Source organism: Phodopus roborovskii, unplaced genomic scaffold, assembly GCF_943737965.1.
Source record: "Phodopus roborovskii unplaced genomic scaffold, PHOROB, whole genome shotgun sequence".
Taxonomy (NCBI): domain Eukaryota; kingdom Metazoa; phylum Chordata; class Mammalia; order Rodentia; family Cricetidae; genus Phodopus; species Phodopus roborovskii.
Genome location: NW_026126571.1, coordinates 31,355,325 through 31,380,298, shown reverse-complemented (window position 1 = coordinate 31,380,298; position 24,974 = coordinate 31,355,325). Strand labels below are relative to the sequence as shown.

General features: G+C 42.9%; 1 pseudogene; it reads left to right on the top strand.

The window, feature by feature from the left end:
* The first annotated feature begins 3,838 nt into the window (after positions 1–3,838).
* On the top strand, positions 3,839–4,809 carry LOC127235678 (transcriptional coactivator YAP1-like; annotated as a pseudogene).
* Positions 4,810–24,974: the final 20,165 nt, after the last annotated feature.

Here is a 24,974-nt window from a genome sequence, read left to right as displayed (position 1 = left end):
TTGTCTTTTCATTGCACTTAATAAATTGGTTATCACACTTTTGTGGGTTCTTAATTCAGGTTCCAGAGGAGAAGAAATTTAGTGTGTTACCTAGAGGTCATTCTTGTGATATTTTGGTGAAGAGAGTAGCTGCCTTTTACCCTTGTTTAAAGAACTCACCTGAGACTAAAGTAGAGAGTTTTGGATTAATTCCATTGGTAGAATAAATCTCAAAACAGCCCATTATCTATACACTCTGTTGTGTAGGTACTAGTGGTAACTCTAAAGAAGACTGATAATGAGAAGGAGTGAACTGAGCTGGGTAAATTACAAAAAAAAAAAAAGTAAATTTGGAGGAGAAAAAGAGTACCAGCAAGTAGAATGGAGCCAAATCCTGTGTTCAAAGAGATAAACAGATTAAGAAATGGAATAAAGGGAGCTGGAGAGGTGGCTCAGTGATTAAAAGTACTGGTTGTTCTTCCAAAAGACCTGGGTTCAATTCCCAGCACCCACATAGCAGCTCACAGCTCTCTGCAACTCCAGTTCCAGGGGATCTGATACCCTCATACATACACACAGGCAAAACCTCAATGCATATTAAATATATAAATAAATAAATCTTTAAAAAAAAGAAATGGAATAAAGAGAGTGGTGACCTCAGGGCAGGATCCCACCCAGCTAAGTTTCCAACTTGTGGAAAGAAACTAAAGAAAAAATTTAGAACTGGGTGTGGTTTAATCCCAACACTGGGAAGGCAAAGGTTGGAAGATCTCTGAGTTTGAGGTCAGCCTGATCTACAGAGCAAGTTTCAGGACAGCCAAGCTTATGCAGTGAAAGACAGAAAGCTGGTGAAGATGTAATTGAATGAGGGGACCATCTTCCAGGCTCAGCAAGCAGCAGAACTTGGCAGCTTTGGTTACATGCTTCTGGGTTTAGAGTTAAGAATAGAAGGAAGAAGCTGCTAAAGCCAGGCACATGTCAGGGTTGTGCCTGAATGGAGGCCTAGTAGAGAGGCCATTGTGTGAAGCTGTAAAGTTAAGGATCCAATTGTCCTGGGAACTACAAAATGCTAGCTTACTCTCTGACTTCTGCTCTGCTAGCTTTATCATACACCCCAGGGTGGTGCCCCCCCCCAACAGTGGGCTGGTCTCCCATACATCCTTATCCATCTAGAAGATTGCCACAGATATACTCAAAGGCCAATCTAATCAAGTGAAGACAGTTCTTCAGTTGAGGGCCCCTCTTCCCAGGTCACTCTTGGTTGAATCAAATTGACAACTAACCAGGGAATTTTCTAGACAGATTCATAGCAACTATTAAAACACAGTACTTCAAATTTCCCAGGCATTTTAGAGTGTTTAGCTTAAGATAATGATTTTGGTATACAGCCCAGATACTGATAGACAGGCTCTAATGGCTGTCTAATGAATCCTTCTGCAAGCCAAGCAGTTTCCACCATCTTATTTTCAACAAAAAGGAAGTCAGGTATATCCACTAATGGACCATTAAAAATTAATGGTAGGCCTCCATACTGTCTGGGGCATTTATCTTATCTTAAAGGAGTGCAAAGAACTGACTGGCATCACCATAGCAAGATTGTTCCCATTCCTGCTGATTTATTTATGTGGAAAAGATTGCTCAGTGCCAGCACTGATCAAACCAAGAGGAAAAAACAGGAATAGCGTTAATGCCAAACATTGTCTCATTCCAGAATAGTATGAATTCGTGTGTTGAAGAAGCCATTGATAGATACTTGAAAGTTTTTGACAAATTATTTTACAAATGTTCTCATAAATTTTGTCATTTTGATCAATTGGGTATTAACTAATAATATGAGGAAAAATTCACAGTTAAAGACATAAGGTCACGGAAAATGTTTTAATGTTAATATATTTTTTATTGTACAGTTGTGTAGTAAGGTAATCAGACTTCCAAATATAAAATCCCATTACAACCAGATAAAATTCTGTGGGAAACTAAATGTGCAACCAAAGAGAAAAGGGGCAGGAGCTGTGGCAAGACTCTAGGGTGTGAAAGGGAGAAAAAGGAAAGACAGCGTAAAATCCTACTATAAGACAACATGCTCATGGTGTTTTTAAATAGCAGAGAGTTTTAAATTTCTATGCATTTGTAGTATTTGGAAAATATGTTTTAAAATATATTTTTAATATGTTAACATCTACAGAATGCTTTAGAAATTGTATCCTTTGCAAATGTTCTTGGTGAAAAAAATTAGATTTAACAATTGCTTTAGTAAATGCATAGAAGCTATATAGATCAGTCAGTGCTTTGAAGAAACCATTACAAGTCCACGTGTCAGAGCATTTTTAGAAAAAAGACTTAGGGCAGTAGAATGCTAGAAAACCACCTGAGTGCGGAGATTACAGTTGTGTGTCATTGTCTTATGTGATATGGTGAGATAAAACCCGCTGCAACTGTCCCTAACTGTCCCTTCCCCTTTGCAATGCATGAACTCAGGGACAATCCAGAGAAGATATGTTCAGTCAGAAATACTGAAGCCTAAAGGCTGTAATAATGTTCTCCCTGTACCTCAGGTACCCCCAGCACATCCACCAGAGCCTCAAGTTCCAATGTCACACCCATATACTGTAACATGAATCTGTGCCTCTATTTAGATTCCATGCATGGGATGTCCCTGGTGGTCCATTCATCTTCATGTGGAGTCTTCTGGAAAACTCTGGACACCTGGTGCCCTGTGATCCACACTGAACCTGTTCCTCCCCTGCCTCCCAGATCTTTATCAGTAACTCTCTAGAAATTGGTGCTAATCTGATTTGGGCACTGGAAGAGCTTGTTAGAAATTTTAACCCTGTGATTTCATGACTGGGCGAGGGATCCTGGCTACTAAGACCCATGGTTTAGTTTTCTGTGGGAGAATCCAACTAATGGCAAATATACCAACAGTGGACAGAGTGCACTGATCTTCATGAGATCTGAGCATACAGATAGATGCCATACACATAGAGACAAGTTAGAAAGATGTGCTAGCTACCCACGTCACAGCCTGATCTTATCAATTCAATGATTGAAAACCATCAGTCAAAAACAGAGGGAAAGGGCCAAAATGCAGATTTCCAGATAAACCATGGTAGAAGATTGTGGTAGTTTAAGTGTTATTAGTCCCCATAATTTCATAGGGAGTGCTACTATTAGGTGGCTTTGGTGGAGTGGGTATGGCCTTGTTGGAAGGAGTGTGTCATTGTAGAGGTGGACTTTGAGGTTTACTATGCTCAGGACCCCACCCAGTGTCAGTCGACTTCCTATTGCCTGAAAGATGCAGGACCCTTAGCTGCTCCTCCAGCACATCTGCCTGCATGCTGCCATGCTTCCTGCCATGATGATAGTGGACTGACCCTCTGAAACTGTTAAGTGAATCACGCTAATTACATACTTCCATTTGTAAGAGTTGCCATGGCCATGGTGTCCCTTCACAGCAATAGAAACCAAAAGACACAAATGAACTTTATATTTATTGAAGACAATATATACAATGGTAGGGCATGAAATACTTGATAAAGAATAATGTAAGATTACAAGGCTTCAGAACTGTGTTATGTACATAAGATAAAGGCAGAGAACTGACGCCCGCCTTTGATAGTGTGTTGCAGTGACTCTTAGGCAGAGTCCTGCCTGGCTCAACTGTGATTAAAGGCTAGTACTGATGCAGGCACTGCAGGAGGTCCGACTCCCGCAGCATGTCTGGGCTCACTGCTCTCCAGCTTCCCTGCAGCTGGGGGCTGTTTCTCCTGGGACTCTCACCCCCCCCCACTGTGGCCTCTGGTCCAGCCACTACCCCTGCAGCACAGCATCTCACAATCTTCCTTTGAGATCCCTGATGATGGCCAAGACATCGTCTGGTCAGAGATACTTCTTAAATCACATCTATCAGACAACATGGCAGGATCCCAGGAATTCCATGCTCTCCCAGCTGAGTGTCCCTACACCTGCCAACACAGCAGTGCCCCAGACCCTGATGAACTCCAACCTCAGGACCTCTTCCTGGTGGATGGGAGCAAGCCATGACTCAGGATGGAGACGTTTACTACATAAAACATAAGAACAAGACCACACCCTGGCTTGATCCTTCTTTTGCCATGAACCAGAGAATCACACAGAGTGCTCCAGTGAAGCAGCTGCCACCCTTGGCTCCCCAGAGCCAAGGTGTCCTGGGTGGTGGCAACTCCAGCTAGCACCAGCAGATGCAACCGCAGCAGCTGCAGATGGAGGAGGAGAGACTGCGGTTGAAATAGCAATAATTACTGCGGCAGGAATTAGCTCTCCAAAGCCAGTTGCCCACACTGGAGCAGGACAGAGGAACTCAGAATGCCGTGTCTTCTCCCATGTCTCAGGAACTGAGGACAATGACAACCAATAGTTCAGACCCCTTTCTTAACAGTGGCACCTATCACTCTAGAGATGAGAGCACAGACAGTGACCTCAGCATGAGTAGCTACAGTGTCCCTCGGACCCCGGATGACTTCCTGAACAGTGTTGATGAAATGGATAAAACAGGTGACACTATCAACCATAGCCCCTGCCTTCACAGCAGAGTCATTTCCCAGACTACCTTGAAGCCATCCCTGGGACAAATGTGGACCTTGGGACACTGGAAGGAGATGCGATGAACACAGAAGGGGAGAAGCAGATGCCCAGCCTACAGGTAGCACTGAGTTCCTGCATCCTCAATGACATGGAGTCTGTGTTGCCTGCCACCAAGCTAGATAAAGAAAGCTTTCTCACATGGTTATAGAGCTGCCAGGAAGCCACTCTCCAAGTCTGTGAAGGATCCACAGCGCCTAAGATGGGCATCCCTGAAACTGAGATAAGCCAGTGGTGGAGTCTCTGGCTAACACAGAAAACAGATGAACAAATGCCCAGCAGGGATCTCCCATCCACTGTTCTGCTCTTCTCTGCCCATCACTGCTGTTAATGTTGCTGACCTGTTCACAGCCTTCCTAAAGAAGCAGAACCACACAAAACAAAACCCCTTTGGTTTCTTTTGCTCTAATTACTACTGCTCTCTAGGGTTGCTGGGGGATATCCTGTTTAGGTGATGGATGTTCTTCCTTTTACCTGGTGGTGTCTTCACCCATCATTTTAACTGAACACTCAGACTGGGAACTGAAATGCTTCGTGTCAGAGCATTTGTTCAAGAGGTGGTTTCTTCCACTGCCTTTGGTCCTCTGGTCCAACAATTCAAAAACATGGACGGCATCTGATGTCAAGTACTCAGTGCCGATCGGGAGATCTGGAAAACTGGTAGACTTGTTATTTCTTCTTTAGTGACACCATTAGACCTGGATTTTATTTTAGAAGCTTATAAGGCATGAGGCAGTTTCCATAGAAATATTTTAATTGTTGCCACATACTCTAGGCTAGGTTTGAGTGGGTATTTTTGTGGGTGCTTGTGGGTCTTCCTTTCTTTCATATTTTCTTTCTTAGGTGATTAGTTTTGTTGGAATGTAGGCAAATTAACAAAGTTGTTTATGGCTATAGCTTGGGTGGGTAATACTGTTCTTTTGGGGGGCAGGAAATCTATTTCCTGGCTTTTTAGCATGTTATTTAAATCTTGGTTATCTCATTTCTACATATGCACACACACTTAATCTATGGTAGTCTGGTAGCACAATGTATCTTTTTAAAGGTTTCCCTCCTTCCCAGTTTTTTTTTTTTTATTTTACATATCGATCGCAGTTCCCCCTCCCTCCCTCCCTCCCTCCCTCCATCTGTCTCTTCCTCCCCTCCCTCCCATGCCCCCCACCGTCCTCCCCCATCCCCCCCCCACTCCACAGGGAGAGTAATGCCTTCTAGGAGGGATCAACAAAATCTGTCATTTGGAGTATGGACTAGGCCCCCCTCTTGCCTCTAGGCTAAGGGAGTATCCCTCCATGGGGAATGTGCTCCCAAAGTCCTTTTGCACACCAGGGATCCATCCTGGTTCCACTGTCAGAGGTCCCTTAGACTGCCCAGGCCTTCTGAGACCCATGTTCAGGGGGTCTGAGTCAGTCCAATGCTGGTGTCCCAGCTATCAGTCTGGGGATCCATTAGCTCCCCCTTGTTCAGGTCCGCTGTCTATGTGTTTCTGTAGCCTGGTCTTGTCCTCCCTCTCTACATCTGGATTCCAGTTTGGCTCAGTGCTTAGCTGTGGGTGTCTGCTTCTGTTTTCATCAGCTACTAGATGAAGGCTCTATGATGGATAAGTTAGTCATCAATCTCATTATCAGGGAATGACATTTAAGGTAGCTTTTCCACTGTTGCTCAGATTGTTAGTTGGGGTCAGTCTTGTAGGTCTCTGGACATTTCTCTAGAGTCAGTTTTCTCTTCAAACCTCTAATGGCTCCCTCTTTTATTCTCTCTCTCTCTGTCTCTCTGTCTCTGTCTCTCTCTCTCTTTCTCCCTCCCTCTCTCTCATCTATTCATCCCCCGACTCAATCTTCCTAGTCCCACATGTTCTCCTCTCCTCCCCTTCCTCTTTCTCCTAACTCCCTCTCCACTCACTGCCCCCCACCCCCAATATGGTATGTACTCACTCATATATGGATTTTAGGCATAGAGCAAAGGATCACCAGCCTATAATTCACACTGCCAGAGAAACTAGGATACAAGAAGGAACCTAAGAGATTTATACAAGGTCCCTCACAGAAGGGGAAAGGAACAAGATCTCCTGAGCCTATCCAGTTTTTTTTTTTTTTTTTTTTTTTTTTTTTTATGACTAGTAGTTCATGTTTCACAAATAGTTTAAGTTCTTGTTGGCAACCTGTAGGTGTTCAAGGTAGGGCATTGTTCTAGAAAGGGCTCTTGTGGTGAAGCCTAGAGCAGCTCTCTTGCCCTCTGTATACTTTGGTGACTGGGATTGAGGCAAACCAGTGGCCTCACTCCCCCTGGGACGAGTTCGCACTGGGCAGACCCTGAGCAGGAGTGAGCTTTCGACTGGGCAGACCCTGAGCAGGAGTGAGCTTTCGAAGCAACCCTTCCTTTTACCTTCACCTCAGTTTCGGGCGTGAACTCAGGTACTTTAGTTCTCATTTGTCATGATCACAGTGAAGAGCAGATTGGGTATCACCTACAAGGTCATTCTTACAAAACCTGCTCACACCTTTCTGCTGAATGGACCCTGGGGGAGTGTGTAGAAGACTGTGAAGTCATGGGTTGGCTGGTAAAGTGATCAGACTAGTAAATGTGTGGAGGTAGTTGAACTTAGCAAAGAGCTAGAAATTAGCATGAGTATGCTTTTATTTTTGCAAGAGAGATTACTGGAGTATTTGTCTTCAAGAGTAATGATGGCTTCCAAAGAGTATGTTTTAAAGGAACAAAATAAGCATGAATTAACTTTTTCAATATAAGCTATGACATGTAATAGTTGGTTATGAATTGTAGTGGCACCAGCTAGCACCTCTGTCATTTAAGAGTCTTTGAATGCTTTTAGAAGAATCCCTTATTTTCAAGTGGTTTTAATGAGCAAAAAAAAAAAAAAAAAAAAAAATATTTCCCTGGCATAAACTGCCATGGAAAGCCTCAGCTTAAGAAGGTGGAAATCTGTTGGCGCTTTTAGTGTAGCACAGGAATGGAAGTAGCAAAGTTTTATTTAGTACTTTGGGTGCTCAGAAAATACAATCAGTGTATCCTACATGTTTCATAGCCAGATTCAGTTATACATTCCTGGTCATTTTAGCCATCAACCCTAAGGCTTTTACTAAGAAACTAGCTGAGTATTTACCCTTGAATTGGGCCTGGGGAAATGGCCACCAGGAGGATTTACTTTGGAACAAAAATGAAATTCTGTTCTAATTTAATAGTGTGTGGTGAGTGTGCAGACCATAGGGCACTGGTGAGTACCTACAATTTGCCAGGAAGCCATGGAATAAGACTTACATCGTCTGTGTGTGCAGACTGGCGCTGGTGTGATTGGAGGGTGGGAAGGTAGGCTGCTGAGGCTAGCTTTTATGAACTTCTTTCTCTTCAGTAAAGACTTAGCTCACACCTTGCCATTAGTAAAGAAGTTGTTCTTAAACTGAGTTGCTTAAGCTCTCCCACAAAGTGAGGTGTGCCATCTTCTTTCCCTGGAGATCGTTTGCCTGGTAATACCTCAGTGTCCAGCAGCCCTTGGGGCATATTGACAGCTCTCTGGCCTTACCACACCCATTGTGCTGACTGTGAGAACATGAGCACCCTTCCCTTCCCGAATCATGGCCTCAATGTCCTCTTTCTTGTTGTGTCCTTGCTGATGTAAAAGTGTTTAATGTTTCCTGGCTGTAGTGGGTAGCATGCGGGTAAGAATTTAACTGGTTATTCTTGAATTTCTTTTATAATAAACCAATTTTTATAATCTTGACATGAAAAAAAAAGGCAGAAAACTATAGAAATCCGGGTATAAGTCTGGTTTCTTCTAGGTAGGTTCTGGTTTCAGGGTTTTCTACTACACATTTGCATTAAAACTGTGTCTGTACTCCAGGGTCATCACATTTTAAGTTACTTGATGTTTTTAATCAGATCAAGTTGAGGGTCAAGGTTAATGGAAAGGCCAAGTTGAGGGCCACGGTCAACGAAGTGGCTAGGGGTTTGGACCACAGTCTTGAAGTTTGTAAGGATGATGTCACATATCAGACCACTAATGCTGGTCCTTGTGGTGATGCCAGCTTCCTCTGAGATCATCTTGTCTTGGATCTCTTGAAGACCAGGTAGCAGCTGGGCATATGATGACTCCTGGGTGCGGCCCACACACCCATCATGCCAATGTCTGCCCGGATTGTTTCTCTGGTGTGGCCCAGATATCCTGAAGGCCATGGTTTGTGGTCCTGCGTCCTCCAAGTTGAGCAAATCTCCTAGGTGTGATGAAAAGTGGGTGAGGTCCACAATGCTTGAAGTTAAATTTGACCCTGGCTTCTTGGTGGTAAGTTAGTCCCCAGCTCATACTAATCTCAATTGTCTGTCAGTCATCAGCTTCAGAAGCCTTGCTTATAAATCCAAGATTTTTGATGAACAGAATATAGCCTGGAGGGGAAATCAGGTGAGTCACAATAAGGCCTTGGGCCATCTAATTCTTCTTGATATTAAGGTATAACCAACATGTTTGGTGATTTAAGGAACATGGATCCTTGTCCCATTTAAGGTCATTGTGTGGTTCTTGCTCCCTTGCTGTGAGCATATGGGTCATATGGAAAGAGGGTGTGGTCCACACACCACTGAATTTAAACTAAACCCAGAGTACTAGGTACTCAGAAAGAATGCAGGGCCCCATTGATGTCACTCTATGACCTTATCTCTTATGTCATTCTTCAGATGACCACCTCATGGTACTACAGTGTGTCCAACCTTCACACTTGAAGTCAACTTTTTCTCCTTGCTCTCTGGAAATCCTCACACAAGACGACCTTGGCATAGAGGACTTTCTGGGTGTGGCCCACACACCCTTGATCCCAGGCTGTGTTCTTAGTTGACATTCCTGTGGGGCCCAGATTACTTGAAAGCAATGATGTCTTAACACACCTGATGTGAGAATGTCTGCTGCCTGTGTTGGAGGAATAGCAGGTACATTCCACAATATATAGGGATAACACAAAGAAGATTCTAGATTAGCATTGATGAGAGTTCATGGCCTATGATGTGATGCCAAACATCAGTGCAAGAATGGTTGTGGGTGAGTACAAATTTCTAGTGAACATGGCATAGATTCAAAATTCTTGGTGAGCAGGCTATGGCTAGAGTTACGTGTGAGAAATGCTTATTCTTAAAAAAAAATAAAAGTAAGTCAAGATAAGGTGCAGGGTACAGTGTAACAGCATTTTTGATAAGGTACAGCCATTTATTGAATTATTTAGGTGAGCCTTTGGCACATTATGACAATGGTGCCATCCTTGTTCACATGTTGAGGATGTCTGGATCGAATGATCCACACATTTGGCACTCAGGATGTCAGCTTATATCAATCAGTATAGGAAGTATCAAGGGTTAGTTCAAGTCTATCAATGGAATGTGTCTGCACTGGTCTTGGTTATTTGTAAAATAAGAATTGAAATTAAGGCCTTAATCAGAGGGCCTCGTGGTACAAACTAACTATGGCATTGTTTCACTTTAGTTTGGCCCCAGGCAAACTTATTTATTTGGGTTCAGGCCTCTTTGGGAGAGAGTTAATCTAAGCTAATGTCACATTCAGTTTTGTGCCCAAACTTCTTCAGTGTCACAGCTGGGCCCGTTTCCTTTTGAGGGACTAGCCCAGGCCTCACATCTCTTCTTGTTTTGGCTCAGGTTTCTTCGGGTTGAAGGACTGGCCCAGGGTCACATCTCTGTTTGCTGTGAGCCTGGGCTTCAGGCCCCCATATTTTCTCTGTTTGGCCCTGGACTTATTTACCATCTGGAATTCTCTCCTGGTTTCTACCAGGGATTCTCTGGTCCAGGGAAGGCCCAAGCCTTCATCTTTTCTCACTTTGGGCCTGGGCCTCTTCAGGGTCAGGGTGAGGCTGGGGAACACTCATTTTCTTATTTTGGCCCTGGCTGCTTTCTCTAGAGGGACTGTCAGAGGCCCTCATATCTTCACTTTGGGGGCCAGGCTTCTCTAGGGTCAGGGATTGGCCCAAGCCCACACATCTCTTCTCGCTTTGGGCCTGGGCTTCTACAGAGCCAGCACTGGCCTGGGAACACTCATTTTTCCCAGTTTGGCCTGGGCCCCTTTGATTTGATTGGCCCAGGCCCACATCTCTTCTCGCTTTGGGCCCGGGCTTCTCCAGGACCAGGACTGGCCTGAGCACACTCATTTTCTTGGTTTGGCCCTGGGCCTCTTTCATTTGATTGGCCCAGGCCCACATTTCCTCTCTAATTGGGTCCGAGCTTCTTTAGGGTCAGGGATTTGCCTGGGTTCACATCTCTTCTGATTTTGGGCCCAGGCATTTTCAGGATCAGGATACCTGTTTTTCTTTAAGGTAGAATTTGTGAATCCTTTTGAGTCCATGCTTGTCAAAATCTTTGACTTAAGTCTTAGTCTACTGTCAGCATTTGTGAAAAAAAAAAAAGTCAGGTGAACTTTGACAGTGGAAAACACTAGCATCTTAATTAAATGTACTCAGAACATAACTGACCTGTCCTCAGGGAAGCATGCACAGACACAGACACATACAGCCCACAGTTTACATGAAATAATATACATTATATTATTACTGTATATAATATACATTATATTATTGTATAATGTATGTATATATATATATACAAACAAAGATGAAATATGTAGGTTGGGAAAGCCCTTCCTGCCCCACAGCTGGCTGTGTCTGTGGTGGAGAGGGGGCGTCCATGAGATCATTCGGAAAGACTTGTTCTAAGTTGTGACACACACTAAGACACCATGGTGTATTTCCTTCCTGTGGTCTGATATTTAAGAGAAACAACATCTAGAGGGTGCTTTGCTAAGGCGTTGGAGCTATGCAGATCTTCCCAAGAACTCTTTCCTGTGTGAGGATGGTGTCCTCTCTCTGTATGTCACACATGGCCATGTTCAGTGTATGTGTTTCTCTGATCCTTGCTAATGCAACCCTTCTCAAGATCACATCTGTCTTGTCCATCAAAAACCCCTCAGACACTGAATCGTGTCTTTGTCAACCTTTCAAGAGAGCTCCCTGCCAAATACATATACTGGTATGAGATCACTTCTTCACACAAAAGAATTTTCTGCACTGATTTGCCTAAAATGGATTCCTGCCCACCTTTTCCTTGGTTAAATCCTACCCCACCATAATGGATTTTGCTGCTTTCAGAACTATGACAGTGACCCTCATGTGAGGTCACAGAGGTCAGGCCTCACTCTGTCTGAAAAAGCTCAAAGTCTGTCTATGCACACAGGTGTCTTTTGGACTGACACTTAGGGGAAATGCCTGCAGGCTTTTCTTAAGATCATTTCTTGGGGACAAGCTCACATCCTGTCTTCCTCCTCCTGGGGGGGATGGGTCATACTCAGCCCTAATGTGAAAAGTTCACATGTTGGTCTCTCATTTGTGCTGCTCAGTTTATCAGCAAGTTTTTCTTGTCATGAGATTTTAAGTGTGCCATCTGCAGAATTTTGGGTAGTAAGCTGATTGAAAATTTTGGGGTGCGACCCTCCCATTACCACCATTAAACATAGCTCTCAGGAGGATTGCCCAGAAAGCAGGATGTCATGAAATTTCCCTACCTGGTCCTGCCATATCAGTCAATGACATTCTGAGAATGTCACTCTGGAGAACAGCAAAATTTCAGAGTTCCATCCGGTCACAGTTTGGAAACTGTTGACTCTGCCTCAGCTGCTGTCATCTTTTCTCACAAACACAGGTGGAGGTTAGTAGAAGAAAACTGACACAACACACACACACACACACACACACACACACAGAGAGAGAGAGAGAGAGAGAGAGAGAGAGAGAGAGAGAGAGAGAGATTCAACCACAAATATTTTAACATAGGTTTCATAAGTAAAAGTTTGAAAATTAGGTGGAGACAGACATCAGCATCTGTGGCCGGTCTGGGAAGGGCCTATGAGCTGAATACAAAGATTCCCAGGAAGGTTCGTGTCTAGAGACGACTCCTACCTGTGAAGCATGTGCCTCCTGTTGGGATGTCACAAACATGTGGGCAGTGTAAGTAGCTCATCCTTAACATTCTGTAGGCTAAAGCCATGCACTGACTCGACACTCACTTTCTTCCAGAGACCTCTCTTCATCAAATTTTAACACACGATTTAAATTTAAATGTGGATAAGTTAGGGAAATGGCTGTAGTTCTGTTTCATATTGTACCCTGACTTCAGCCATGCTGGGCACAACTTAGGCAGCAAAGACAGGGATAGCGCTGTGAAGAAGCACAGTTCCTTCAGACACCTGCAGCAGGAGTCTGGCGCCTCCCCTAGCTCCCCTGGCAGTGTGGGCTTTCTCCGCTGACATGGCCACAACAGCAGAGCTTCATCCTGCATCAGTCTGGAGCCTGTGGTCTTCGTGTGATACAGGCTGGGTGTGGACATCCATGGCCTCATTCCGCTGACTTGTGGCTATCATCTCCCTGAGTCCTTGTTTGACTAGTTCTGCCGCACATCTCACTGGTATTTACTGAAGCTCTTTCTACTGCTATAGCATAGGTCCTGATAAAGGTCACTTCAAGGACACATTGTGCCTCATGTCCATTATCACCCCCACCTCCCAGTATAGCACAGTGAGGTTAAATTAGGCCTTCATCCTAGGAATCCTGTATTTCTTCCTCCACAGAGCCTAAACCTCCCTCTACACCTCCAATTATTTCTGAATCCCAGCCTATTCTCGCAACAAAGCCACAGCCTTTACCATGACAATGTCCTATTATATGAGGTGACAGAGGCCTGAGCACAGCTCTGTCCAGTTTCTTCCTATGTACCTGAGTGTAGCATGAGGAGGAGTCATGCTTTCCCACCTGTGCTGAGCACAGTCCCAGCAAAGTGGGTGTTGTCATGTGGTCATATCATCATATTAACAAAGCCTGAGCATGAACGTCTCCTACATGTTGGTAGAGGAAGATGTGTGATATTACTCAGTATCATCTGCACGCACTTTCACACATGGATATTAACCTGCAGGCAGAAGCATACGCATCCAAATGAAAACGTGTATCAGCACAGAATGAGAGAGGAGAGTACTGCCATGGTTTCCCTATGGTGGTGATGTTGGTGTTTGTTCCCATATTGTGGCAGCTATCTGAGTACAAATGAAAATGTTGTTACCACCAGGGACTAGCGTTCTCAGGGAAGATCAGACATCGGTGCCAGGGATGCTTTGCCCACCTTCCCTGGACAAGCTACGTGTGATGGTCAAATGTGGGCATACAAACAGGAACCCTCCATCCTTCTTACCTAGGTCAGAGGCTGGAGTCCTGGTCTAGGTCCACCTATGTGGATTCATTCCAAGGCCTCTCTCCCTGGTGAGTGGAGGGGTTTCTCTCCATGTGGTCTTGAGTGGCCAGTCCCCACTGCTATGAGACTTCTGACTCCTGCTATTTCTAGTTCTCAGGATAAGCTGTCCTCAGGCTGGGACATTTCAAGTTTCTCACTATGTTTCAGTGTCCCTGTTTAAGGTCTCAATAAAGAAGGACCTCACAGTGAGTGAGTCACTCACATGATTAATTTCAGGTAGTGTCCATCCCAGAAAACAGTCAAATCCTACCCAGACACATGGGCTTGCTCTAACTTCCAGCCCTCCTTGCTGGACTGAGTTATCCTCAGGCCGAGACTACTACTGTTACTAGGGCATTGATCTATCCCGTGAGGTCACAGAGGCCTCACCTCACCTCATTCTGAGAATCACAGAGGACATCCAGGCCTCAGTTCTGTCCCAGCATGGCCTATCCTTGTTCTTTACCAACCTATGTGCAAGCATCCTTGGAAGCACCTAGCTTTGGAGAAGTAGCTAGAAGTGTTTCAGAGACGTTTCCCTGGGGATCAGCCATGGGTATCCCCTGCCATCCCTCCATCTCCCCACTGGTACCATCACCCTTGAGAGAAGGTACACAGTTGAGAATGCTGCTTCCTCAGCTCTAGTGTCTGAACTCACACTCTGCCTCATCATCACAGATTCTCCATAGGCATCATGGTTTATTGCTGTCACTCAGCCTGTAGGGTACCATCTTCTGCCTTTTCTGTCTGGCTCCAACATTATATCTTATTTTATACCTTAACTCTCTGCATCATTAATCTTTTAGCTTGAGTTGGGTTGTGGGTTATTAGCTAGTACTTGCCTGGCATTCCTGTGGCCCTGGGTTTTATAATGAACAGCACAAAAATGCATAGATGAAAAAATGAATAAATACATACAGCATGGATGAATCAAAATAGATCGAGTTGCAGGCAGAGCCCACCCTGTGAGGTACAGAGACTCCTGGAAGCACCTGCTTTTCCTTGGCCCTTTATCAGCTAAACTTTCACCCAAAGAACTGTGTGCATAAATGATCAAGCTGTCTGGAAATGTGCCAAGCCCTTTGTCTCCTTGTGCTTGCAGGTTCTGCAGCGGTGGGCAGGCTCGGTTAGCCCTGCTCTGATCCGGTACTCTGCCAAGTCTGTGCTTTCGCTGTGCTGGAACTGCAGTCTCTCAGGTTTCCAGTGTTTCTCATGAAGGGATGGCAAATGTAAAGCATGAGTGATACCCAACAAGGGGACTTCTGGCCAATCTGGCCATGGGGCTACTGTACATCCTGTGTAGACTCAAAATGTTGTAAGGCTCAGCCATTAATTGTGAAAAGCTTGAAACCTTTGGCTGAATTTGTCTGGCTCTGTCCTTGGAGACAGAAAATGAAACTTCTGGCAGGAGGACGTTTTAAGGGAGCCCCACTGTGTGTTTGCATTCAGACAGCCTCCCATGTCAATGACTCATGAGCATGAGGACACTGTGGGAGGTTGTGGGGAGTCAGAGTGTCTGATGGAAGGACAGGCTTGCAAAAGCCGGTGAAGGAGTAGCCGCTGTTGTATTTGCTGTCCTTCCCATGGGCTCAATGTAAGTACTGCTGGCCATCCACTATGGAACACAGGCTATATGTAGCAATATTTGGGCATAGACAGACTTGTATTGTACATTACTATGAGAAATTGACCTCTCTACCCAAAGCATGACCTTCCTTTAGGGCTGAAGGACAAAGTTTGACCAAACCTGATTAGAATCCCGGAATTAGAAAAAGTGGAAATAATTTTAAATTTCCTGCACTAGCATCAAATGGTATACTGATGTGTTAATTCTATGTTGAAACTCACAATTGTGTGTGGTTCTCAGTTTAGCTGAACATTTGTGTCACTTTTCAGCTAGCCTAATTTCTATCAGGACCTATAGCTTCGTGTTTCTGACAGTTTCTACTCGGCATGACCAGATTGCTGCACACAGCATCTGTGGCTACCTTTATAAGACCTGGATTCCAGCACAGGTGGGGGAGGGGCTCATGTGCCCTAACCCCTAGCTGAAGAGCTGTGGATAGTTGATAGCTTCTGCAGAAGGAGCTAGTTTTCTTTAAGGGTACAGCCCTGGTTGGTTTAATATACTCTAGTTGGTGGCCCCATACCTGGCAGTACATGGGCAGCTCCTATGAGAGATAAAGGATTCTTTTCTTTTTTAAAAATGAGGACACAAAGCTAGGGGTAGGAGCTGTGGATAGATCTGGAAGCAGTCAGGGGGAGTAGTGTGGGGTAAATAAGATCAGAATACTTTGTATGAGATTCTCAAAGACTTAATAATAATAATAGTTTGTTTATTCAACTTCATGCATTGGCTTCTTTGGACCTCCATGAACAGACACTCCTGCCACATGCCTGGCCTCAACAGCTTTCTTTAGTTGTGGATGGAGATTCCATAACTCCTTCCTTGTATCATTGGCTCTAACTCATTTCTCTACCTGTGGGTCATGACCCCTTTGGGGGAGTGTTGAAAACCCCTTTCATTTCACAAGGGGTCTCCTAAGACCATTGGGTATTTACATTACAATTCATAACAGTAGCAAAATTACAACTATAAAGCAGCAATGAAAGTAATTTTGTGGTTGGGGATCACCACAACATGAGGAACTATATTAAATGGTTGTAGCATTAGGAAGGTTTAGAACCATTGCTCTAAAGCCAGAACCATGTGTCGTAAGCTACAAGTTCTATTGCCTCTTGAAAATGGAACATGGCCCCCTCATTCAAATATATTTTCACCAGCTTTCTGATTTTTATGGTTCCCTTCACTGTCTAAGCTTAGTAGTCCTGGAATCCAATCTGTAGACCATGTTGTCCATGAACTCAGAGATCCACCTGCCTATGCCTAAATGTCATAAGAACAGTCTCTAGTCCACTAAAATTCTTCTCCTCTAAACCCTCCCGAGCCAGCCTTCCCCCCACCCCCACAGTTCAAATCAACCTCAGAGTACCACTGTCTTCCACACTCCTACTGATAAGGCCCATTAAACCACTTAAAGTGTCTAGCTGCTTTTCTAGCCCAAAGTCCACAATCATCCAAACAAAAGTGTGACCATCCCATCACAGCAATGACCACTTCTGATAGCAACTACCATCTAAGCTAAGGTTTGATTTCTATGAAGAGACACCATGACCATGTTTAATATTTTGAATGCAATTGGCCCCTGTAATCTTGTAAGAAGTGGCACTATGAGGAGGTGTGACCTTGTTGGAGCAAATATGGCCTTGTAGGAAATGTGTCACTATGGGGGCAGCCTCTGAGCTTTCCTATGTTTAGGATAATACCACCCAGTGTCTCAGTTTACTTCCTGTTGTCTTCTGATCAAAATGTAGCCAGCAGCACGTCTGCCTGAATGCCACCTTTCTCTCTCCTATGATAATGGGCTGAACCTCTGAACTATAAGTGAGCCACCTCAAATAAAGTTTTCCTTTATAAGATTTGGCATGGGCATGGTAACTCTTCACAGCAAAAGAAACCCTAACTAAGGTACCAGGGCATCTCTTATGAAGGAAAGTATTCAATTGGGCTGGCTTATAGTCCAGAGGTTTAATCCATTATCATTATGAAGGGAAGCCTGGGGCATACAGGCAGACATGGTGCTGGAGAGGTAGCTGAGAACTCTACATCTGGATCCACAGGTAGCAGGAAGAAAGAGGGACACTGGGCCTGCCTTGGGCTTCTGAAACCCCAAAGCCAGTGATACACTTCAACAAGGCCATACCTACTCCAACAAAACCACATCTCCCAAAGTGCCGCTCCCTGAGTCTATGGGGGCCATTTCATTCAAACCACCACATAAACTATTGCCATTGATCTTGATGGTGCACCAAAACCTGATGGTAAAGAGCCTATGCTGGAAACACTGTGGGCCTTGGTCATAGGATGTGGAGCAAACAAATGTGTCCTGTGCTGGAACACAGTCCAAGAATGGAGTCATGTGGTGAGATTGCTGAGTGCTTGCGAAAAAATTCCAAGAAACCAAGACAAGAGTTTCGTGATCTCAGTTTCATCAAAAAAAAAAAAAAAAAAAAAAAAAAAAAAAAAACACAGAATAGCTCTCTCGGATCCTGCTTTCATACTCCTCCAAGGTGTAGTGGATAGGAGTTTACTTAAGATTATTCATTACAGCTGGCTATAGTTATTTGGTTATATGCCTCTACAAAAAAAACATTTTTTTTTTTTGCCACATGAGGCTTGCACACCATTCACAGCTTGTCAGCCACATGTGACTTCCTTTGTGATTGGACAACTTGTGTGATTCGTCTTAACCCTCAGAGTATAAATTGTCTGATGCTCTGAATTAAGTTGGCTATTTCATGAGATTTTAGTCCACCTAACTAATTGGCTCTACTCTCCTTGGTCTAGAGCTGTGACAAATGGTGCCTGAAACCTGGACCTGAAGTTGTCTGAGATAAGAGATGATGAACCCTCACAGAAGGAGGTGAGTGAGAACACTGGGCAGAAGTATGGAGACTTTGCTTTATGTTGAGCGTGTGCATCTTTTTGTTTGTTTGTTTTTTAAAGAAAGAAGGTTCCCAAGTATTAAAATCACAGCTGTTAGATTTCTTGCAAGTTTCTTGTGATTATATCTGGTTTCCAGAAGAAGAAACATGAGATGAAGAAGTATGGACAGAATCTGAAAGAATATTGAAAAGGGACATAGACAAGGAGGAAAGATCCTGTTCAATTTTGGGTCGCTGAACTTCAATTTGAACTGCTATCCAAGTGCTTAAGGATGGTAAGGAGGGTACCAATCATGAGGAAGAGATGGTCAATTCCTTGAATGAACATAAACTGGATGAACAAACTAAACTTTGCATGTTTTTCTTCTTTAAGGGAGATTTTCCCCATCAAGGTAAAATCAAAAGTAAAAACAGAGCCACCCATGACTGTGCTGATGGCGACTCCCTTAGCTCCTATACTATAGCCTCCTTTAAATACACTCCTCCAATGTCTAAAAATGGCCCTGAAGGGTGGGGTGAGGAATTTGATAAGCAGTCTAATCTTGAATTCTTTCCACTTCCTGAAAAAGCTAAATTTACAACCCAGGCAAGCTTGGGCCCAGCAAGAAAAAGAAATTTGGTTCCCAATTCCACCCTGAGCTCATGAGCTTGCTTCTCAGATTATCTTGAGAAGCAAGAAAAGAATCCAGTCTAAAGGAGGCATTTGTGTAGTGTGTGGGTCTTTCATTGCCTCTGAGCTCCCTTATCTCCCACTAAACTGTCTCCTGCAGGTATTACAGTACACAAAGACAAACTTTGGAATGGATTTATTTACACCATAAGGGCCATAGAATACTGACTGTTTCCCTTACTCTTCTTGCTCAGTTAGTAAATCAGGGGAGGACTGGGTGGCAACCATTACATGGATTTGATCCTGGCTGTACTATACTACCCTTAACTAACAGTCCGTTTTTAAGAGTGTTACAGAACTCTATGGATTTCCAAATTCTGTTTGCAGATTACTATGGAAGATAGGAAACCATCATCCAGCTGGCAAACTGTGGGCTTTTCTTACACAAACTGAATTTGTGATTACAAAAATTGTCTAAACTCCTCCCATTCCACAGGCAGCTACTTATTTCATTGGTGGCTCATCTAATGGTACAGGAGGGATTCCTGGTCCAGATATTCATCAATCTCTTAATACTTTCCTTAGCCCAAAGGGTGGAATTGGCTGTTTTGATTTATTTATTACAGTTGGTTGATAAACCCTTAAATACTGAGGCCCTGCATATGTAGTAGGGTTGTTTCCAGCAATAGACTGTTTTCTTTTTGTCTTCACATCCTATTATACTCCCATTTCTACAGGAGTTACAACTGCTGACACCTCCACACATGACCCATACCCACACATGCTCTAACCTCCCGATTTGAGGACATAAGCCTAACTAGTCCTGTTTTTACTTCTCCAGAACAGGAACATCAGTATCTGTACACCAATGCTAACGGACTTCCTATATAATAGTACCATAGCCTGCTTAGAAAAGAGAGACAAACTGTGCTTCTTTAAACTGCCACAGTCATGTAGATGGAGTTAATTCAAGGCATAAAAATACTAATAAATTATGGGAAAGAATGTTACTCACTTTGCTCTTGTGCCTTGGAGGCCATAGCTACACATCTGCATAGATACAGGTATTCCTTATGCTCCTCAAGCCCAGGGTGTGATTATAAGGGCACATAGGACATCAAAAGAGTAATTACTTTAAAAATTTCAAGAGAGCACCTAGTAATATTCTGATAGGTCCTTTATTTACTTTTAATTTTTAAAATTTGCCTCAAGGTGATCCGTGTTCACAAGCTCAAGAACATGAAGAACATTCTGAACTGCCTTCAGACAGGCTCACGTGGTTAAACAGCTTGAGACTTGGAAGTCTGGTTGGCTGGGGGGATTGGGAGAGGATGTGCATCTGTCCATGTAGATGGATCTACTGAGGCATAATGGATTTCTCTCTGGCTCCTGTGGCCCCAGGCCAGCAAGGAGGAGGCAAAGAACAATGGGCAGTGGAAGTCACCAGGAAGATAACACACCTCTGGCTGAAGGGCAAAAGAAGATGGTCACCATATCATCAAAAGTCAAGTCTGCCCACCTGAGGCCAAGTGAAGGCCCTGTGCACCAAGGAGGAAATGTGCTGTTAAACATGGAGCCTTATGTCACCTGAGGATCTTTTCCTGGTGATGCTAGCATCTGCCTCGATGCCTCTGAACATTTTTTATATTCCTCATCTTCTTTTACATCAGCTCATAGATTAGATGAATCTAACTTCTGTTATCTTTACTAATGACTCTGTGTTTATGTCTGGACCTTAGAACTGTAATAGACTCATTCATCTATCTGAAGGACTGCGTTTTTCCAGGATATTTTAACATTTGCATTCCTATTAGAAGACAAGTATGGGCTTACATTTTACCAAACACCATAGTTACCAACCATATGGGTCTGTTTTCAAGCTATTCTCTGGATTTTTCTGGTCAATATAATAATGTAATCAATAGTACTGGAAGCAGTTTAGACCCTGTTTATACTACTCCTTTGTATGAAAATTATAAATACATCTCTGATCTTTGATCCAGATGTAAATGTTGAAGTGAAAAAGGAAAAATCATTCAACATGGTGAACCTATGTTAATTGATTGGGGTCCTCATGGAAGATTTGTTTCTAACTGTCTCTCAGATAAGAGTCAATGGTATAATTTTAGCAATCTGTTCTATGGCATGTTCATACTTACACTATTTTCCACTCTGAACCATGGGGTTAATGGCTTGGCAACTGGAGGCCTAGCTCTCTCTAGGCCTAGGATTTGATTTAATAATAAACTGTAACTTGAACAATGGCATATTTGGAAAATATGGCCAGCATTAAATTCTGTACAGACATGGTCTGGTAATTTTACATGCACCTGTCCCAATAATATACATTTACTTTAATAACTCCTTTCATCTTGATTCTTGTATAAAGTTGCCCTATGATTTCTCTAGAGGTAGCCTTAACATTCATCTTGCTCTGACTAGTGTTGATTATTTTTAATTATAAGTTATATATGTGCCTCAATAATACCATTCAACAAGTTCCTACATTCTGTTACTCTATTAAAGTCTAGGATAGGATTATGGCTACCTGTAAATTTGACAGGTCATGGGAAGAAGGGCCTGTTGCTGGTATCATCCATAGTACAAGTCCTAGGTTATCAAAAAAGGACAAAATGTTTCATTGAATGGCTTGTTGTTGCCATCATAGGAATAATTGCCATTGTAACAACTGCTGACAGCTTCGTGGCATTACATATATCTGGTCCTAAGAACTAAACTGGCATAAGATAGTTCAGCAGAGGAAAACGATGCCAATGTAGTTAATACAAATTTTACCCAGAGTGTGCCTTCCCAAGGAACCGAAGACTTGGAGAAGCATCAATACACGTATACACTGTCTTGGGTGGAAAGTAGTGATCTGTGAAAATGTGATAAGACAAATGAAAAACAATTGGGTAGAGAAGCAACCAGGAATGTAAGGGGTTGTATAGCTTCTCCTTAGCCTCATCTACCTTCATGACAAGAATGGCATTGTCTTTTTGGTAAGGAATAGATGGGTGGGGAGTCTTCCAAAGGGGAATTTCATTTGGAGCTTTTAGAAGCAACAAGTATCAGAGCGATCTTCTCGCACTTCCTGTTTGTTTAGTGTCTTCAGCTTAAAATACTTCTTATGCCAAAATAGCATATTTTGGGGTTGTATGTAATGAAAGAGCCCCCAAGGGCAGAACCTTTCTTTTTGTGGGACTTTCCAAGATCTGTTGCTCACAGAGGCTTGGTAAAATTGAGGTGACATCATTTTGTAATCCCAAGACACTGAAAGACCCAGGCAGTGATCCTCAATGGTATTTAGACATCATTAAAAGAGAGAAACAGCTATAAACCCCTAGGAGAAAAGGCTTACACTACTTATGTAAGTCAGTTGGGGTAGTGTAAACCCTGATTTTTGACCTTATGAAGTATATGATGGTCAGTTTTCATTGTCCATTTGGCTATGCTTAGAATTGCCTAGAAGACATGCCTCTGTCATGTTTATGAGGGTGTTTCTAGAGAGTTCAAACGAGGAGGAGGTTCCGTCTTGAATATGAGCACCACCATTCCATGGGCCATAATCACAGACTGAATAAAAAAGAGGAGAAAATGGAGAAGCCAGCTGATTTCTGTTTTCCCGACTACAGATGCAACATGACCAGCTACAGTATGTTACTGTTGTTTGTTACACCTTCATCTACATGGAAGCACGTCCCAGCCCCAACAATGTAAACCCCCTTTCTTTAAGTTGCTGTGTGTTGGGCGTTCCATTGCAGAGATGAGAAAAATGAGTAATACAAAGGGTTTAATGAGCTTTTAATTAATAATGATAGAGGACAAGTTTCCCACTTTTTTGGTATTATATGAAGAAATCATTACAGTATCTAAAACTGCCTGGAAACAAGAACTGTGGCAGAGGCCATGGAAGTTCACTGATTACTAGCTTGCTCTCTGATTTCTGCTCTGCTGGCTTTCTTATACAGACGAGGCTCATCTGCCTAGGAATGTTGCCCCAAAGTGGGCTGGTGCCCCCCACAGGATTAGATATATAGAGGATTGCCCACAGATATGCCCACGAGCCAATCTGACCAACTGAAGGCAGTTCTTCAGTTGAGGGTCTCTTTTCCTAGGCCACTTTTGGTTGAATCAAATTGACAAAATCTAGCCAGGACATATGCTAAATATATTCACAGTAACTATTATGCTATTAAAACTCACAATATTTCAGATTGCCCAAACATTTTAGACTGATTAGCTCAAGCAGAATGCTGTTCAAGTCAGAGATAAAATTTATAGTCATTTGATATCAGGTTTGGTATACATCCCAGATACTGATAGACAGGCCCTAATGGCTGTCTAATGAATCCTTCTGCAAGCCAAGCAGTTTCCACCATCTTGTTTTCAACAAAAAGGAAGGCAGGTGTATCCACTAATGGACCATTAAAAATTAATGGTAGACCTCCATACTATCTGGGGCATTTATCTCATCTTAAAGGAGTGCAAAGAACTGACTGGCATCACCATAGCAAGATTGTTCCCATTCCTGCTGATTTATTTATGTGGAAAAGATTGCTCAGTGCCAGCACTGGTCAAACCAAGAGGAAAAAACAGGAATAGCGTTAGTGCCAAACATTGTCTCATTCTAGAACAGTATGAATTCGTGTGTGTGTGTGTTTGCCTTCAGCCATTGAGAAGTACATTTCCCAAACAATTTCTGACAAGTTATTTTACAAATGTTCTCAAGTGTTTTTGTCATTTTGATCAATTGAGTACTAGTACTATGAGGAAATATCATAGTTAAAGACTTGATCACTGTAACTGTTTCCAATGTTACTATACATTATATATGATATATTAATGAAAAATATAATACATATATATAAACAATGAAAATTTTATATTTAAAAATTATTTTGCTAAATACACAAAAGCTGTAGAGAATGGTGTTTTGGAGAAACCCCTACAAGTTCACATCAGAGCATTTTTAGAAGAAGATTTGGGCAGCTGAACACTAGGAAACAACAACCTGAATAGTCCAGGGAATACACAAGCTGTTAGTGCACCGGTGCGCAGCCATAAACTTGAACAAGCTGCACAGGTGTGGGTAAATTCCATGTTCACCAAGTAAGCCAAGGAAGAACCATTCTCTTCCCCAAAAGGGCAGAATCCCATCTCATTTTTGCCAGGGTTAATTATGGAAAAAAATTAAATTTTTTATTGTACAGAGTAATGACTATGGCACTAAAACCATAAAGAAAAGTTAGGGCATAGTGACTACAAAGGACAGATAGTGATTCCACCCTGGTGGGTGGGGGAGGAGGGTGTGGCCATCCAGCAGAAAAATGAGGCAACCCAAGAAAAACTTGGACAGGGCACAGACACTCAATAGTTAGTTATAAACAGCCCTGTTGAAAACATGAAACAAAATCAGTTTAAACCAGAGACATCCCCTGCTCTTGTATAGAAGCACTGTCTGTGACAACAACATTTTTCTTTCAAAACGGATGCATTATATTGACTTCCAATTGCAACCTGTAGTTTCTGTAGATGAATTTTGATACTCTGGGTCCACTAGTCTTCCTATTCTTTGTGCTGGGGGATGATGCACAGGTCCTTACACATGCTAGACGCAACCTCTGCTGCTGAGCCGTGTCTCCAGCAACTGATAACACCTTTCAAAAAGAGTACCATTACTTCAAGAGAGAAGACTTACACACTTTTAAGTAATAAAGAGAAATAGGAGATATTCTAGATGGGAGAAACCCTATATAATTTCAAATAGCCACTAAGTAAAGTTGAAATAATCATTACACTAGAAAGAGAAGCTTCAATGATGTCAAAGCACTTCGGAATGTATTTAACCAGTAGGGGTCCTTCCAATACTTATTTTTAGTAATATTATTGATAAAAAAAGGGGGAGCAGAAAGAAGTGCAATGCTGAATGGTTTAGAAAATAAAGGGCATGAAATAAAATTCTAAACCATGCTGGGAGGGA